The sequence below is a fragment of the Dicentrarchus labrax genome, unplaced genomic scaffold (assembly GCF_905237075.1).
Source record: "Dicentrarchus labrax unplaced genomic scaffold, dlabrax2021, whole genome shotgun sequence".
Classification (NCBI taxonomy): Eukaryota; Metazoa; Chordata; class Actinopteri; family Moronidae; genus Dicentrarchus; species Dicentrarchus labrax.
Genome location: NW_026136720.1, coordinates 10,347,367 through 10,367,625, shown reverse-complemented (window position 1 = coordinate 10,367,625; position 20,259 = coordinate 10,347,367). Strand labels below are relative to the sequence as shown.

At 44.4% G+C, this 20,259-nt stretch overlaps 1 protein-coding gene across 1 annotated transcript in view; it reads right to left on the bottom strand.

Annotated features, from left to right (window-relative positions):
* Positions 1-20,259, bottom strand: part of wwox (WW domain containing oxidoreductase) — a 125,308-nt gene that overhangs the window by 7,520 nt on the left and 97,529 nt on the right. The gene's annotated exons all lie outside the window — the stretch shown is intronic.

The window sequence follows — 20,259 nt, the reverse complement described above, 5'->3', positions numbered from 1 at the left end:
TAAACGGTCATAGTAGGACCTCTTGGAGGTAAATGGATCTCTTTCCCTGGAGTCCCAGATCACAGATGAGCCGTGCTGACATTCTTTCTTTCTATATAGGCGAGCAGAGTGATGTAGTAGAAGATGAGAAGGCAGAGAAAGAAAGGAGCAGAGGAATAAACTATGTAGGAGTGACAGGAACACAACACAGCAGCGGAGACCCCCTCCTGCACTATTTCTCTCTCTTTTTCTCTGTGGCCCTCTCTTTACCCCTTTTGCACCAGATAAGATCAACTGAGTGTCAGTCATCAACAGCCTCCTGTCACACTGTGATTGTTCATCTGTCGTGTGTGTGTGTGTGTGTGTGTGTGTGTGTGTGTGTGTGTGTGTGTGTAAATGCGCAGTCCAATGCGACATTGCTGCATACATTTAATGCCCGCATGTTCGAGGGAACAATAGAAGAGGAAGTGAGGAACGAGGTGGAGGGAATGCAAAGGACAAGAGGGAAAGGAGGAGGGGAGGCATAAAGATGAGAGGGGGGACAAGGAGAGCGGAGAAGGAAACAAAGGAGAGGAGGAGATGAGGGAGCTAGGACACAAGGCATCCAAGGGGAAAACGACGAGGAGTTAGAAGGACTTGCGCAACCACTGTGAAACTATCTCATTTTTATCTTGCGAGAGGACTTCCGAAGTGATCCGCACAACCTAATTATTTTCCCCTAATAAAAGCAACATATGCTAAGACAATAAAAGGCCTTATTGGACACCTATTCATTAAAGAGGAGCAGTAAAAGGAGCAGGACTCTGGCACAGGGATTAGCTTTTAAAAGGGCTTTTCTCTGGCTGGAAATGGCCTTAGTCTTCCTTTAGCACGCCCATATGGGTGCATAGCCCACCATAAAAGATCTGAATTATACATGAAGAGGCCTGGCTGCTTTATTGGCTGTGATCTGCTTTTTCACTCTCACCTGATTGCGTCAGTGCACAATACCTCAAAGTTTGGACCGAGTCACTCTTGAATCTCATGTACTGTGTATGAACGCTACAAGGTGCGCAGTTTTGAGCGAAAGAATCGCTCAAATGTAAAGTACATACTGGTAACGACAACCATTCAGCAGCAGTAAGATAACCCATAATTCACAAAAGTTGGTTAAGTTAGTAACACCGGGTTGAAATAACGCATGCTGGTGACTCACGTCTGACAGTTTGACACAGTGAAGTCATTATTCCATATGGTCATTGTACAATAAGTGTCAGTATGTTTCTATTATGAGCAGAGCAATGCTGTCTGTGTGTCGGTATGTGAGTGTGTGATGAGCTGGTGTAATAGGGCCACACACAGGTGTGTGTATGCTCACCTCCTCACTGATGCACCAGCTAATTGGTCTCCTGCGGCAACCTGACATATTCACACACTCACAATTTCTCACACACACACACATTTTCAGGTGTGCATATACCAAAAAAAAGACACACGCACACATACGATGTAAAATAGTTATATCCACATGTATATAGAGTGTGCAAATAAGCACATGTGCAAACACAAGCATGCATGCGCCCACATGCACAGGCAGCCCGCAGTGTGTTTCCAAATGAACTCATTATCACAGTGCTGACTCCAAGTGAAGAATGACACCCTAACAGACTGCTCATACTGTACACACACCTACTATAAAGTACTGTAAAATAAAATAAAAACCAATGACCAGAAAGGCATACTGTAAAACACATGCTATGAAAGAAAATCTACCCAAAAGCCAAACATCTTTAAGCGTTATTTCTCCACCAAAAAAAACACACAAAATACAAAGCAAAAAATGATCTGTCTTTTGTTATGTTAAATACTGGTGATGATATCAGCCATCACTCCAACAGCAGACCTGTACCCAGCGGTAACAATTACTGAGAATACAATATTTAACATTACAACTGGGAAGGAAGCCCCATTGTTCAACAGAGCAGAGATACATTTTAAAGCTATCATACAAACAGCAATGTATTTTTAGGCAAATGTCTGACATCGTTGGAAAGAAAACTGTGAATCATAAGTAGTCTAGTCCCACTGAATGCTTCAGTTCAAATGAAAGTCCTTTTCTTTATTTTTTTTAATACTCAATATTCTGTTTGTTTCTTTAAAGCTCATCTTAACCCTATCTTAAGTTCATCTTCCTCTGTGGCTGGAGTAGGGAAGAGAAAAGTCTGCTCACATTGTCTATCCTGCTCATTTATCCATTCCCTCTAACCCATTCTCCCCCTCCCCATCCCGCGTGGTGGAGGTCGAGAGAGGGATGTTCTGTTTTAAATAAGAAGGCAGCACTGGCCCATTAAACTCTGATAGTAATGATATTAATTTGGCAGGAACGTGTCATTTTCACAAGAGAGCAACTAGCTGAACTGTCATTACGCACACACTTACACACACACACACACACACACACACACACACACACACACTTACACAGGCGAAGCATTCACACTGTCTCTTCTACACACTCTCACACAAATGCATCCCCTCTCTCTCTCTCTCTCTCTCTCTCTCTCTCTCTCTCTCTCTCTCTCTCTCTCTCCTCTCTCTCTCTCTCTCTCACTCCCTTCCTCACACACACACACAAACCAGGAACATGTCACAGGAGAGCAGCTAGCGGTAACATTATGAGAGAGTTGAAGAGATCTGCTAATGGGATAGATTAGTGTGCCCTTGGTCACAACGGCTACAATGGAGTGACTGGAGTTGTGACTTATATCCAAGTCCCACCTCTTCACCTCCTTTTACTCTCCTCTATAGCAATTTCTCCTGCTTTCTCTTCATCTGACCCCTTCTTCCTCTCTCCCTTCTGATCTTCTACAACTTCATATTTTTTTTCGCCTATTGCTTTGTCCTCTGCTGAGCAGACCAGGTTTATGACTGGGCGTTGGAAACTTCATCAGAACAGAAACCGAACTCAGGGTAAAGATGATAGAACTGTGTGTTGCAGCCTGAATGCAGAGCAGTGATACATTATCAGAATTGGGTTGTTTTTTTCTTCATTATGGATCTTTGTTAATGGAGCCTAATGAGCACAGAGGACCTTTCTAATCAATACATGAATAAAAGTGATGGGGATCACAAAGTGTTAGTTGTGTGCTGAGTGAAAATCTGTCACAATCAACAAGATAGCAAAAAATCATTTCATTGTTAGTATTTTTTCATTTTAATAGATTGTAAGTTATTATCCATTTTAAATTGGTGTTCACATCTAGAAATTCAGGTTTGGTCTTGTCTCTATGTTGCCATCTTGATGTTGACATTTGAATGGGTGAATGTATGTATAGGTTTGTGTATGTGTTCATGTGTGAGTGAGAAGGAAATGGCTAGAGAGAGGTTTAGAGGAAAAGGGTGCGGAAATTAAATAAACTTTGCATTAAAAAAATGTTACTCCCAAAGGACTGCAGAGCGAGCCTCTGAGAACTACCATTACTTGTTATAATTAATGTAGACTGTTGTTGTTCCTTTCAAAAAATAGTCAAAGGAGGTCACTTTACATTTAAATTATTTTATATTAGGTGCCACCCTGCCTGAGAGAATTTCCTTGGTGACAGCTTCAATGGGGAGAGATTTTCTTTCTCAGTGTGCTTATTGATTAAACACCTAAAACTTTAGAGGGTCACATTAATAAACACGCAGTATTTTATCTGTGATTTTGTTGTTGTCTGTATTTGATGTGATTCTTCAGAGGTCAGTGTGCTGCACTCATCAGGCTGTGACTCAAATACGATCTGTCCAGTGTCTCTATAACACTGCTAAATACACACACACACACACACACACACACACACACACGTCTCTCTAGCACACAAACAAAACACACACACAGGTCACATATGTATGCCTACCTACATTCAAACACACGTTGACCCTCAAAGCAGTAAAAACACTAGAGAAGGATGTGCCAGCGCATTGTGCAGTGTGAGAAGAAACTGAATGCATTTACCTATTTTTATTGGTATGCTGATCCATGTGTTTGTGTGTGTGTGTGTGTGTGTGTGTGTGTGTGTGTGTGTGTGTGTGTGTGTGTGTGTGTGTGTTGTGTTTGTGAGTATGTGTGTGAGTGCATGTATGGGTGTGTGTGTCCACACTGACCCCATCTCGGCACTCCTGACCGGTTGAATGCGGGCTGCATAAATTAGTGCTGATGCTCTGCGATGTAATTATGCTGCTGTCAGGACGGCCCCTCTACTCAAATTCATTTTAATAAAGTTGGTCTCCAAGGTTACCAACCAGGGGTCACCTTCGGTGTCAGCGCCTATGGATCGCGCCCACGGAACATTCTGAAAGTCTGTGGTCGGAGTACGGTAACACCTTAACACGACAGCCTGAACCCCCCACATCTCACACACACACACACACACACACACCTCCCACTGACTTACTGAGGATGGAGAGAGGCAGGTGGCAGAAAGGAGGAGGGAGGAAACAAAAGTGGTAGAAATGAAGAGGTGGTACAAAGAGAGAGAGGTGGATCAAAGCATTTAAAATGGGAAGGTAGAATAGAAAATGTGGGGAAGGGGGGGGTGAAAAGAGAGAGGTGGGAGCATGAAGAATAAAAATGAGACTAAAAGAGTAAAAAGAGAGGGGCGGACAAGGGTAGAGGGACAAGGAGAGGGCGAGGGAGTGTCTCTCTTGGGCAGATGGCGTAGTGTATTCTCATTTGTCCTGCTACAGTGTGTGTGTGCTAACACTAACCTCCGGGGCAGAGCTGCAGCACAGAACACGCTCTCAATTAGCCAATAACACAGACCTGCGCACACAGCTGGGAGAGAAAAAAGCACTGCTCTGTCTCTACACAACAAATAGTTAAACATAAAGGCACAGTGGACACTGCCACACTACCACCTGGATGAAGAAATCCTATATATATTAACTCTGGTTACGTTTCTAATTATTATCAAATACTATAAGATTACTGGATGTTTTAGTGTTATGGGTTTTTGCTTAATAACAGCAGAGGTTATGTACTTTCAGATACACCAGTGATTGAGACAGATAGGCCATTTTCTAAAATGTTTGCATGAAAAAATATAAATGGAACAACCGAAGTAATTCGGCATATCTACGTTTCATAAGCAGACAGGTTTCAAAGAGAAATTGTGGTGTAAAAGTACCCTGCTGGATGTTTTTTTTATTAAACGACAAATTTAAATTGACAAATACCAAGCCTCTTAAGCTGTATGCATGAATTTTTGCAATCAATTTAGATAATGGTTTCATTTTTTTCTCTGCATATTTTAGATTCTTTTTGGATAACTACTTTATTTATTTTAGAAATAATATAATATTTTAACTTTAACGTGATAGTGTGATTAGCAGAGTTAAAAGGTACGTTGAATGAAGTGCACTATTATTAAATTGACACATTAACCCATAATTTCTGATGCAATCATGCTAGTAAAGTGAAGAAATGGCATATCTCTACGTGGCTTTAACATTAATATCAAAAACATATGAAGATTTTGCTGTTTTTTACTGAGCTATCCTGCTGTTATTAAGTCATCATCTGCCTCACTGACTGGGCTGTATCATCACCTTTACTGCCTGTCTTTGAAGTTTGTGACTGACCAGATTCACACAAACACTCTCCCTGCGCTCCCTTTGGTCTACTTTCTTTCACTGTGTGTGAGTGTTTAGCCCAGCCGTGTGGGGCCGGGGTGACTTTGACTGCCTGTGTAATAGTTACAGCCGCACGCTTTGTTAGCTGCAGGTAATTTATGGTTGAACTGGCCTGATAGTCTGATACGATCGACTGCCCCAACTGTCTTTACCAGCCGGCCCCAAAGACACAGAGGAAGACTCTATCTGCGGAGGGAAGGTAAGAAAAACACAGAGAGGTAGAGATGAAGATAGCAGGCGGCGGGGCGACTTAAACTGTTACTACAGGAGAGAAGAATCTGGATTTCGACTATAAGACGCAGAGAAATAATAAAGCAAAAATGAGTGTGACAAAAGCGCCCAGAGGAATGAGTAATGCAGGTGAAAGGCAGTGTGAGGGTGAGAGAAATTAAAGAGTTGCAGAGCAGTTAAGTTCTCAGCATCTCTCCTGAGGTGTGCTGAGAATTAGATTGCATTAAAGACTGACAGTCCATTCATCTGAACCATACCAAGAAGGAACATTTAGTTAATTGAATGATTAATAAATTCAGTTCAGTCACACTATTTCACTCTGATGTTGGCTTTGGATAAAAATGTCTGCCAAACGGGAGGCGTCATATATCACTTGTTAGAAACCTTTTCCCTAAGACTTGTACCAAGCATCAATATAACTTGAACTAGTCCAGCTGTGTATACAAAGAAGGCGAGATACATGTACAGCAGCAGCACAGTGAGTTGTTTAACCTTGTGCCCGTCTGTCTTCCTCTCTGTTTCATCAGGAGAAGATTGTGTTTCAGCATGTGAAGTTTTTTTTGCTGCTGGCTCATCATTACCTCCGTCTGCGGGACAGTGCAACTGGAGAGCCAACCAACACCTGTCTTTCTAATACGAACAGGCACACGAGTCTCCACGCCTCCTTCGCTGCACCTTGATTTCGCTAATAAAGACAGTGACGACCCTTGCTCTACGTATACCTTTTTCCTCCACTCCCCTCCCCTAATCCAGTTAGGCAGGAAACATCCTCACCCTTCTCTCTACTCCCTTGCAGCTCTTTCTCCAGGATCGGCTACTCTAATCCGGTCTGTCAGGCCAACCAGGTCCCTGACTGCCGTTCCCCTTTCATGTCCCACCTTCAAACAGAATGAGGATGCTTTCATAACACTGGGTGAGTGACAGGTAGGGGAGTCAGGTGGAGATATGGACAGGCACTTTGTCCTGTTTAAATACACTAATGGAGGATAAAGAGGCGTGTCACAGGGACAGGTGGAGATGGGATGGGACAGAAGACACAGACACTCATTTTTTACTTATGGACGATTTGTGAATGCAAAGATGGGGATGTGCAATGTATTACATCAGATGGCAGAGGACACTGCAGAGTGCAAGAACCACCAATCTCTTTCACCTTTAAGAGATACACTGACACCATTTCCTCTCAGTGCATAATGATGTGAGGCAAAACTAAATTTTCAAGCTTTTATGCCTTTGGAGAACAAAAAAATGCTTCGTAGTTAGCCACAGAACACCTGACTGATGTTTGCAAACCCAAGAGTCCAAGAACACTGTTTCTTTTATTCCTAGGTGGAACACTCCAATTTCAGTGTTACATTAACACACAAATCACTGGTGAACACACACACACACACACACACACACACACACACACACACACACACACACACACACACACACACACAATCTGAATCACGGCTTACACACCCAGTAGGCAGCCTTTTGGATAGATGGCACCTGCATACAGGAGGAGGGGGCACACAAATAGGATTCGAGAGTGGAAGAGGGGGGTTGTGTGGTGGGGGTGAGTCCATAAATAGGATTGTGTAGGAAGCAGGGCGAGCTAAATAGGATTGTAATGTACAGGAAAGGATGTATAAATAGGATATGAGAGTCAGAGCTGTGTTCTCACTAGTTCCACGTCCCTGTGGTATAGGAGTTCTCTAGGACTGGCTTGCAGTGTGCATACGTATGTGTGTGTTTGTGCGTGTGTGTGTGTGTGTGTGTGTGTGTGTGTGTGTGTGCGCGTGTGTGCGTGTGTGAGAGAGAGAGAGAGTAAGTAAAGGCTGTTAATGTGGAGGCTAATCTTGAGGCACCTGTCTCCTCAGGCAGAGTGTGACCTCCACCAGCCAGGTTCACCCATGTTTGTCCTCCCATCCCATTCCTCACCTGTCCACCTCAGTCCTCTCCTCCTTCTCTTCAATCCTCACATCCCTTTCTTTTCTCATTTCTTCTAACTTTGCTTTTCATATTTCATAAATGAGATCTGTGTTTCTTTCTCACTTCTTGACCTCTTTGAACAGGTAAACTGTCACTCTTGCTGAGTGTACACTGCTCCCCCTCCCAGAGAGGTCGACGGTCAAAGCTTTGTCTCTCTGTCTCTCTCTCTCTCTCTCTCTCTCTCTCTCTCTCTCTGTGTCTCTCTGCTTTTGGGGTCAGTGGGTTTGGGAGCTGTCAGCACAGTGCTGGTGTCTGCTGGCTGACGGACTAAGGTCAAGGGTCAGGGGTCAGGAGATAGAGGGCAGGATGTGACCCTAAAAACAAACAGCATGGGGAGTGGGTCGTACCCACGAAAGAGCCTGTCATTCTCCACACAGGGGGTAATGTAGTGTGAGCATACATATAGTGTGTGTATGAAAAGTGGATCTCTCGTATTTACATGTTGATGCCCTCTCTCTTTTGCATATACTCGCACCTGACCTCAACGTGTGCGCGTGTGTGTGTGTGTGTGTGTGTGTGTGTGTGGCATACGATGTGATGTGATGTGTGAGATGTGTCATGTTAGCATGGCATGCATCTATTAGACTGTTTATGGTTCCTTGTCAGAGAAGCTCCTCTCCTTCACTCTGATTACATTACAAACCCGTTTACACAGCCAAGGTCACAACGGCCCCCTCTGAAAACATCATCTTTCCCATAAGCCAAGGCAACAATGCATACAAAACTGACACAGACACAGGCAGTTAGTCACACGCAGTGAACAATACATACATACTCTCATATCATCATATTTTAAGCGCCAAGGTAACAGTGTATGTTTGCCTGTGGGGCCCAGGAGAGCACACTGCCTCCTCAGACAGGTAATGGATGGTAGGACTAAAAGAGACTGAGGGGAATTAAGATAAACACACTCTGATAAAACTAACCTGCCTGGCCGCACCGCTGTCTGTTTACAACGAATTAAAACATATCACATATGCTGCATGCACATACAAGCACACACACGTGCACACAAACACTGATACCTGCATAGGTGCGTACACACACACACACACACACACACACACACACACACACACACACACATAGTTTACACTTAGGATTTTATGATGGATTTATATACAAAGGCATGCTTAAACAGTGGAATAAATGTTTGGACAGTGGTGGCTCTTTGAGTAATTGATCTATGAATCACACACAAGAGATCTTGTAAATTATGAAGACAAATAAACTCTCCATATATCAGACCCCTATTATAAAATGTTAAGCAGATTTAAACAGATAGAAATGTATATGCTTAGACAAGGACATTTATTTTTTTGCTCTTATGTGTCCTGCATACAGATTATACGGACTAACCCAGAGACAATCTTATTCTGGGTCCAGAGCCAAGCTTGGGTCAGAGGAAGAATGAAACTGGTTCCAAAATTATTCGGGAGTAAATGCAGGTGAAAAGAGACTTCACTGAACAAAATTTATGCTATGTAAAGTTACTGTCTATTATAGGTTATAAGAGCATAAGTTCCTGCAGCCTCTTACATAAAAAAACATCAAATAGATTTAGGTAAGTTACCTAACACACCGTAGTATTTTAGACAACTTATTATTCATTGTAGGTACAGCAATGTGGGAAATTATTTTCTTATCCAACAATGTAGTCCAGAATCAAATATTTTGGGTCATACAAATTATATAAAACGTAAAAATAGGTCCCAAAACAAAACAATAACACCCACTACTGGCCTGCTATGTAAGAAGGGAGTTGTGGCCAAAAGTTGGTACAGCCACACACTCCCCAGTGCAAACATACTTCATACGTGCTTACACTCTTTTCCAAGTTTATGCACCACTGATCTAAGTACATAATGAAGTGTGACATATCAAGCAAAGGCGCTAATGGGGTGTGAAGTCATTAGTGAACTCTCTCTCTCTCACACATATACACGCACACACAGCCTTGTGTGTGCATAACAACACACCTATTCTTTCAGTTTTTACTTGGAAGGTGTGATTGTGTTAAGCCCTTTAGGCAATCCCGACTCCACAGTAATATTACTGAATTGTTTAACAGAATGGTATATTTCCACAGCATGATTGTATCATATATGACTGCTGTTAATGCAAGCTTTATCATGTACATGCATTAAAGTTGCTGGGTCTCCCCTTGCACCTGACAATCCCATACTTCTAACAAATGCACGTGTGTATTAACCTGACAAAACTGACAAAATGTTGTCTGACATACTCCACATTTACAGCTGGCAGAGGAATGAGAGTGAAAGAGAGAGAGAGAGAGGAAGAGAGAGATGGGAGGAGAAGGAGAGGGGAAGGGAGAGACTCTAAAAGCTTGTCAGTCCCTCTTAATTATTCTAATTGCTGAGCTCAAGCTTCATGCCAAGGCTTAGGCATTCCCCTGGCACAACAACACAAGCCCCCATCTCTCTCTCTCTCTCTCTCTCTCACACACACACACACACACAATTCAGCCACTGCATTGCCTTGAAACCTCTCCTCGCTCCTCGTCTCGTCCTCTCCCCTCATCTCCATACAGAACTCCCCCATCTCCCTCTTTTCCTCAGCTCCCTCTATCAGCATCCCTCCACCCTCAGAGCACCCTCTTATTCCTCCACTCCTCCTCCTCTCCTCCCATCACAACAGACCCTTCTGCTTCCTCTCCCCAGCCACTCCTCTCCTCCACCCCTCCGTTCCTCCGAACTGGATTAAAAGTACTTTTCATTACCCGTGCGGGAGATATGGCACTTAAAAATCACCCCATTATCATTTTTCACCCAGCAAACAGCACACACTCTCACAGAGACATAATTACCACACCCTGTCATACCAGGGAGATGGAGGCTGCTGATTTCCAGCCAGGCCGTGTGTGTCACTCTGTGTGTGTGTGTGTGTGTGTATGTGTGTGTGTGTGTGTGTGTGTGTGTGTGTGTGTGTGTAGGTGTGTGTGTGTGTGTGTGTGTGTGTGTGTGTGTGTATAAGAAACTGCTGCCTGTCCGCCTGCCTGCCTGCTTCTCTTATTGATATTAAAAGCGCTGCATAAACGAGTGTTTAAAATGGCTGTCAGAGGGGGAGAGAGAGAGGATCCACTCCAATCACAAACTGCAGCACACATCACTGGATCTCTTTCCCAGCTTGGCACATGGTAATGGCCTGGAATAACAGAATACTGCCGGATGATTCCCATTCCCACATTCCAAGTTGTGCGAGGCTGCAGAGGAGGCAGTTGAAATGGGAGGGGATGAGTGATAGAGCTCGCTTTAACCAGTCAACACTTAACACATAATGAATTGGTAGTCATATGATGAATTGAATTTATGGCAACGCCTGTTCTTAATGGCTGAAGTACTTCAAATTGTGAGGCTGGGGAGGGAAGGGGGACCCGACTCATTCACACTAATATTCATTTAGGAAGCCGGTCCTCATCTAACAGTTAGACCAGTTCTGCAGGGGCCATGCCTTCACTCACAGCATTCACAAGGGGGTGTTAAGTATATACGTGTTTAAAACACTCCCTGCACCCCTAAGACATTCATCACCGTGACAACACTGCGTGGCGGTCCCCCAATATCACTCCGCAGGGGCCTGCCGCTGGCCTGTCACAGGAATGGGTGTCTATAATTATGCCTGTAGATAAAGCAGGGACAAACGTGGGTCCTGCATGATTAACTGGGTTGCTGTTTGATCACATTTGACTAATTTGTGGCATAAATCTTCAGGCTGGCGCCCCTGCTAGAGACCATTAGCCCTGACACTGACACCCCTGACACACACATACACGCACACACACACCCATGCTCAATACTCATACCTTTAAAAGGAAGTGCAAAAAGGAGGGGTGTGCTGTGGGCCTTTTAGTGCGAAGAAAATGTGAAAACAAAATACATACACTTGCTAACAGTTTCTGGTAACATCAATTCCAAAACTCTATCTGCATGAGGTCAAGGGTGGGGGAGTTTTAGGTGGGGCAGCTGGTACACCTAAGCACTATAGAGAGAGAAATGCAGGTGTACTGGATTATAATATTAAGCAAACATGAGCTCTGAGGTCTAATTATGACACAGGGGAGGTTAGAGAGCGAGAGAGAGAGATTCAGTGCTGTGTGGCGGAGTGGATGCTGAAGCCAGCAGAACCAGCCTGGTCATTTGTAAACAGGTAACGATGCAGGCCAGGTGTATGAGCATATGTACCAATGAGCAGGGGAGGAAACGGGGGAGAGGGAGGGAGTCAGAGGAGAGAAGGAAGATGGGGGAAGAGAGTGGGAGGAGTAGAGGGAGGATCTAATTAGGGTGAATTTACAGTGCCCTGTGCCAAACAGCTAAAATGGCCAACTGGGCACAGAGATTTATTACTGGGTTAAATTAGGTTGTCTGGTGAGGGTTGCTAAGGCCACCTGCAGCTGTCAATTGTCACAGTGATTATTATAACTGCGGCAAAAGACAACAGCGATGCAAAACCAGCTACACAAACACACAACAAGTGCATTGTTACATATGCAGGCTTTGAAGAGAAACCAATATTCTTTTGTGTTTAGGACAATATCAATTGAGTCAAGTGAGTGATTAAGAATGATGCTTGAACCCATTTAGCATGAATCAATGAACCTCTGGACAGAAGGTTTCCAGTGCAAGGAGCCTTTGCCTCCATTTGCATCAGTATCCTTGATCAAATCTGCAAGGTAAACAGGTTTAAAACCTGATGGGGGATATTAAACTTGCAGATTGAGCCCGACTCCCCCTCCCCAGGCTTGTCTGGAGCTTGAGGCTGGGGTCTGGGCCTCTGCATTTGACTCTGGCTGCTGAGAGCAAGGACGTGGCACAGCAAGCCAGCCCTGAGCAGCCATACTTTCATGGTCGGTTTCCATTTAAATATCTGACTGACAGGGAACATGGCGCCATTAAGGCGTCCCGAGGGCCCGGCACGAGAGGAGGAAATGGGCAGATAAAACCCCCCAGGGGAGAGGAGGGGGGTGAGAGAAGGGCCATGCTGCCTAAAGCCTTTAACAGTGGGACCTGCTCTTAAAACTGTATAGGCACCACTCCATCCATTTAGTCCTCCGTCCCTCCACACCCAAAACAACCTTGTCTCTCTGGAACAAAAGCAGGATTTATCTAGCATGACTTACAGCCCCAACCTGACTTTCTTCCTCTGCTGGCAGTATGAGGTCATACAGCATGTGTGAGTGCACATGAGTGAGTGTGTGTGTGTTCACATAAAATAGTAAAAAGATTCCTCCAAGCCCCTACTGTAGTAACTCTCCAACATTTAATACACACAGTACTATACCTAGGGGACACCAGAGCACAGTTAACATGAAATCAAGTTGTTTTCCAGACCGGTCATCAGACCAGTGGGCCCTGACATTGTCTTTCCTTTGGTATCCAACCCATTTTGTCTTGACCTCAAATGTTAAAATAAGTTTTTTCCCCAATGACTATAACATGATTGTCCATCATTTACCAAGTAAAAACCCCAAACAATCACTGACTGAATCAGAAAAAAAACTGGCAATCTCCAATGATTACTGCTACAAAGTACTGCCAAAAGACTTCATTACTATTGTATTGAGGGGAAACAAAGTCCCATATCTTTACATTGAACACCAGTACATCTACTCTCCAAATATAAGTGGTCTCAATCTTAGTATGTTGCTTTTTTACTGTCCTGTCTAACCAGGCTTAAGACCAAAAATAGAATTGTGTTCCCACAATGCAAGGGGCTGCGTTGGTGTCGACATGTTGTTTCAGGTACCGGGGAGGAGATGACATATGATGCAGGATGGCCTGTTTGTATGATAAATCTATCCATGGTTTTAGAGACTTGTCAGATAACAAAACACTGCACAGTGGTTCATAATACTATTGGACCAGATTTTACAGTTCTTGGAACAGAAGCAATCAATTTATCTTTAATTGTAACAATCTCCAGGTAAACAGTACTAATATAGTGTTTATGTTACAAATCAGTCTACTAAAAATATGCATTAGCATAAGTTTCACTGGTTAAAGCAACAAAACCTTCCCGGATGACACTGAATGTGGAAAAGTTGAGTCAGGTTCAACTTTATTACCGACAACCTTGCAGGGTTTTGTGTTGGCACCCAAGCTGTGCCAATTCAGTTGTCTGATTGAAATAAATGAAGGGACTACATTTTGTCACACAGTGATACTGCCTGTATGAAGCATTAGCATTAAAACTCACTTCTCTTGTATTGGTCCAAACTGATCATGTCTTGGCTACAACACTGGTTTAAACTATGCTGAGCTTCAGTCTACTGGGTCAAGAATCCTAACTGTGGATGCTGCCAGGCCTAGAGGTTAAGTGGCTGTCAGAAAGGGTGAAACACAGCGGCAAATGGCTCTGACACACAGACACAAATGAGCATAGCCAGCCAGCCAGAAGGCTGACCAGCCAGGCAGGACAGTGGCACCATGAAGACACTAAGCAAGACTGAGAGAGAAAGAGAAAAAGAGAGAGACAGAACAAGTATTGTCTGCCAGTGATATACTTTTACCTCCTCACTTCCCACAATTCTACTTTCAGATGTTACACTCTACCCCTCCTTCCTCCCTCCGTGCCACCGTCCGTACTGCCAGGCCCAATAAAGGTCAAGTCTCTGCCTTACTCTTAAGGAGCTCATTTGCATCCCGCCGGCAAACAGCCAGTCAGGGCTTGTTCAAAGAGCCTGCTAATCCAATCAGATTGCTCATCTGTGAGGCCTTATCGCCACGGACACCGGCATCTGTGGGAACCACATCACAGGGCATCATGGGGCTGCTGGTTGTGATTGGTGGAGACAGAGAGTCAGAGGAAAGTATGCATCACAAGGCTTCAACACGGCTCAGAGTTAGCCAGGAGTGACAGTCAGAGAGCAAGGAAGGCTTAACCAACACTTCCCATGTTATGACGGCTGCCCCAGGAGCGGCACGGATACATATTGGGTGTGAAATATGAATTAGACCGGTAGAATTTCATCTTTATCTACTGTTGAGCACAGACCGAGGGGAACGCGTGGAGTATGAAGAGTACATAGATACTGAGACTTAATAGGAAAAGTAAATGCCCAAATAAATGTTTTTTGGACATACGTTTTTTGATCCCAAGTGCATTTCAGGTCACAAAACAATCAAACTTTTAAACTGAATAATGAGAAAGAAAGTTAAGATGAATCATTAAAAAACAAAAAAAACATGTTGAAAACACACACAAAAGGCACAGTATAAAATAAATGAATGGGTATAAGAACTGATGTATATGTCCTTCAGCCCCAGAGGGAGGCAGACAAACCTTGTGTAGGTTAATGTCTAACTTTCAGCACACACACACACACACACACACACACACACACACACACACACACACACACACACACACACACACACACACACATACACACACACACACACACACACACACACACACACACACACATACATACATACACAAAGCCATATTGCCAGTACAGCAGCAGCCACAGGAGTAAAAACACAGTTTGCTCATTCAGGTATATAAGCTACAGAGGTGATCTGGCTGTGCGAGTGACTTTGTGTCCAGGGACATGGCTGGACATAAAGGGACATGGGGGGACGTAAAGGTACAAGGGGACGGAATAACCAACTTGGCCGTCCTTGCACACAATCCCACAGAGACCACAGTCCCATCCGTCTCTCCTTCTCCATTTCTGCTCCCGCTATTCTCCTCCTCCGCCAGGTCTCCTGCTCCTTCTTCCTGTCCTCCCTCTACCTCTTGCAATCTGCCCTCTGCCATCCCTCCTCCCCAGCCCCCCCAACAACCCACCCCCTCCGCGATTGTCTCGCCCTCGCACTTGCTCTCGACCCTGCTGGTGTCACTATTAGCAGCATCACACTGGGATCACATGGCTGCTGAGGTATGGAGGCCGAGTCAATGGAGCGTGGCACACAAAGACGTCCATATACCCCCATCACCACTGCTTCCTCCTACTCCCTCCTCTCAATAATTCTGTCTCCCGCCTTTTCCCATCCCTTCCTGATCATTAGCTTGGAATGCAGCCAGATAGGATTTAACTAGCCAGACTAACTGTATTTTTTACAATATATCCCGTGCTCTTCTTTGTAGCAGTTCGGCATATTACTACATACACGTTTAAACAAAAACTTCCTGAAATGGTTGTTAACTATTATGTCCTTTTAAAATAGCGGATATATCATCTTGTAGCAGAACCACAGTTTGTCGGTTGTGTGACCTGCTCTTTGTCCCAGCCTTGGCGGACTATTAGACCTGGAGCAAGGAGTCAGAGAGGTGAGACAGGCGTGAGGAGGAGGCAGAGGTGGATCTATAACAGCTCTCCAAGCAGAGCGCCGGTCCAAGAGAGGCAGCTATGGATTCAACCTATCCCTCTCTTTTCTCTTAGTCTCTCCTTTTGTGTCCAAGTGTGTAAGGCTGCATGTGTGCGGTGTGTATATGTGTGTGTAGCCCGTGCATGTGATAAGCCTGTAGTAGTAGTGGTCCTGTGAGGGACCTAAGGCCCTGTTCTCCTGATTAGTCATTTATCAGGCCTGGCAGCCCAGACCCACCATAATCACTCTTCTCTTACCCCTCCTCCTTTTCCTCCGCTGATCCCCCTCTATCCCTCTAGATCTCCCCTGTATCCTCCCCTACAACAATGCTCTCCATCCCCCAACACCAAAGTCTATATAGTGGTGCATGTACATGCCATTCCAACCGTACCTGCCTCTATCCAAGCTGCACCCACTCCATCCACCTTGTCCTCTATACAGACTCCTCTCTGTCTGAGTGTGTCTAGCCAGGAGCCTCCTTTCCCTCACTTCTTCGTAAAACTCCAATCCAATTTCTCTCCTTGTCTGACTGTGTTGTGCTTGAGCTAAAGTGCCAAAGCTGCAGCTAAAGACAAATTTCCAATTTGTCCGTTTGAATTTTCTGAGCTGGAGCTGTTTAATGCTGAAGAAAGAGAAGAGAGCTACATGATGAGAGGGAGATGGGAGGGCAAGTGTCTTCCAGAGTGGCAGGAGGACCTCCCTATCAACCAGCGCCATACTCCCTCGTCCTGCCATGTCAACAGAGAGGGATTAGGGTACCAGACGTTTTGAGGAGGCCAAAATGAGTTAATGCAGTTAACCAACTGCTTCTTCTCAACCTGTCTTCCCTCGGTTGGGAGAAATTGGAAAAGCTGTCTCGCTAAGGAGAGGGAATGTAATCTGGACTATGCAGACCGGAGGATACGGACACATGAAAGGGCTGTCCTCCTGCTTCCCATGCCTCTTTTCTCTTTCCTTCACCCTTCCTTACCATCATTCCCACTCTCTCTTCCCTATCTCTCTAAGAAAGGGAGGCAGTGTAGAAAAAGGGAGGAGAGAAATGTGGACAGAAAAAAATGAACATGTACAGAGGAGGCTGAACCCAAGATGGGGTTAAAAGAAAAAAATATCAGCTAATAAAAAGAGGGAAACTGAGGATAAAAGGAGGTGTATAGATATGGGGAAAGAGAACAAAGCAATTGTGTGTATGTGTGTGTTATTACAGTGCGTGACAGCTGTTGGAACCCCCAGGGAGATAACAGCTGGGACTCCACCGCAAACACACACTCCTTAACATAACCCTCACTTCATTTCTCCTTAGCCATCTCCATATCCCTCCATCCCTGGCCTCATCTTTTCCTCCAGTTCCACTTCTCATTCATTTAATTTTGATTCCCCTGCTCAAACTCCTCCTTTACTTGCAGCCTATTCATAGGTTCTCCACTCATCTTGTTGTTTTCTTCTCTTTGTATGCATTTGTTTTCTCTTTTTTCCAATTTGCTCATGTTTAAAAACTCCTTCTTTGTCTCAAACTGATAACGGAGAATGGAAAGCCAGTGAAGGAAAACGTGTTAAAAGATGATTTTTTTTTTACTGAAATTGTGGCTTTATTGACATAGTTTCTTTTAAAATCCTGCTCAGTTTTTGCTGAGGTCTATTCCAGAGTGAAAAAACTACTTTGGTCTCCTTAATAAATCTCCATGTAAACAAAGCCAGTGATGAGGTGACAGAGTTTAAAAGGAGGGTGTCACACTACAATTACAAACTGGTCCTTTAACCACACCTCTCCCCCGCTGACTGTGTCTCTTTATAGAGCAGTCTGTGTAATAGGGGCTCTCTTATAAAACACAGCGCCGTGTCACACACACATTACTCAGCCCACCGCCCCTTTAAATGATCCAAAGATGTATGAGGCCATCTGTGGGCCGCAATTAAATACCAACCCCTTTAATTCAGCTGCATGCTACATTACCGCCCTCTGTCCAAAGCCCTGTAGACCAGTTACAGGACTGGGTGAAGTCACAGAACAAAGTACAGCGGAGTTAGTTACACTGCAAAAAATATCGATATTAACATGTCGTTTTGAGTTTTAAAGTCTTATTTTCCTCTCAAGTTGAAACTAAATAGACTGCTGTTGATTGATTGCTATATTTGATTGTAGAGCGATTGGATAAAAAAGTTTTTTCTGCAGGCCAGAGACCAGGCAGGGTTAAATGACAAAATCATTGCTGATGTTTCTCCTACATGCATGAATTACTTGTCCTCCCCTGCTCCTTCAATATCCCTTACTCCTTTTCTCCAACCCTTCTAGAAATCAGTGAAAGAGGTTCATGAAATTAGTCTGCTGTTGAACACATGCTCCAGCTTTCTTTTTTCACTTCACTCCCATCTGATTGCCTTTCATTGTCAGACTCATAAAAGTCTGTCTCTCTGCTCTTCCTGTATCTCCTCTAGCTTCTTCGACAATCTAAAAAGACCATTCCCCAATTATCTGTCTGTCTCTCCTTCATTTATTTCTCTCTTTCTTCTTCCGTCACAATATATCCCTCTGCTAAATTGTCTCCCTGCACATTGCCATTCCTCGTCCATTGACTGCACTGGCCTTGTCTCTGAGCGCTAATTGTCTCATTCTGAGGACTTAAGGATGCTAGATGGGCGCTAGATGTGTTAAAGAGACAGACTGTGAAACCAGTGTGTGACTGGCAAATTACATCCTTGGCCTTTCTAAGGTTGGCAAAGACGCTTAATAAGCTCTCAATGTGTTCAACAGCTAGGTGAATAGTTCACTGGCTCTACTGTTGAATCTGAATAGCTCTGAAAGATGCTGCACAGAGTGTGCGCTCACGAGTGTGCTTTTGTGTGTGTGTGTGTGTGTGTGTGTGTGTGTGTGTGTGTGTGTGTGTGTGTGTGTTCAGTATGGTGCTGTTTGTATTCTCAGAGCAGTCGACCCGGCGTTCTTCCCAGTGACAGGATCGGGGCAGATCAGCGTTCACTTACAGAACAACTCACCTGAGGAAAAACTCTCCTCTCAGCACGTCGCCCTTTTCTCTGTCTGCCTCTCTACTCCTTCGCTCTTCGCTCTTCTCTCTCTCTCTCTCTCTGCCTCCTCTGTCTCTGACCCAGACATAGATCCCCCTGAGCTACTGTACTCAGCTCTCCCGCTCCCCTTTCTTTTTTGGTTTTCGTTCTCTAACCCTATCTGTCTCTTTTTATATCATGCTCTCTGTAAAGATACCCTGTGGGAGGGCAGTATCTAACAAACACAACCGCACACACCGTTTGTACATGCTCACACCGACACTGACGTGCCTGCGTGTGCACACGCCCGCACACACATACGCATGGACACGTATATGCATCACTTGCAACACTACCTTCCACTATAGTTTTCAATGAGACTAGTGATGGGAATAAAACATTCTCCCACTCACTCCTTCTTTCTCTCACACACTCCCACGTATGCACAAACATACACAATCACAAACAGACACACACACACACACACACACACACACACACACAGACAAGAACCCAACCAAATGCTCTATTTTCTGCTGCTGTGTGGTGATTTATGAAAGGTGTTTCTCACAGCAGGCAGATAGTCCTGTTTGGAATGCTTCATTTCATAAATCTATTCTCCATTCTCATTTCTCTGCATCCCCTCCTCTCTCTTATTTCCCTTTTTCTCCCCTGTGCAGGACTCCCTCAGCCTCTGTTGACATATACACAGTATACTCTGCGTGTGTGTATGAGTGAGTGAGTATATGGATGGGGAGGGGAAAGAGAGACATAAGTAGGCTTTGTCTGCAGCCGGGGTAATGATGCAGGAACAACCAAAGCCCTGCAAAAACCCCATTCTCCTGGGGTCTCTGTCTTTTTCTGGCTCTGACTCTACTCTCTCCCTGTTCCCCCCACTCAAACTCACACTCTGTCACACACAGACACACACTCACATGGGCATGCCTGACACAGAGTCAAGCAGCGTTAAGTTGTGTAAACAAAAGTGAGACATCAACTGAGATCCAACTCCCCAATGAAGCTGCACATCCAACTAATAAACACACACATTAATAACCCTTGATATAGCACCTTCATCAACACACACACACAC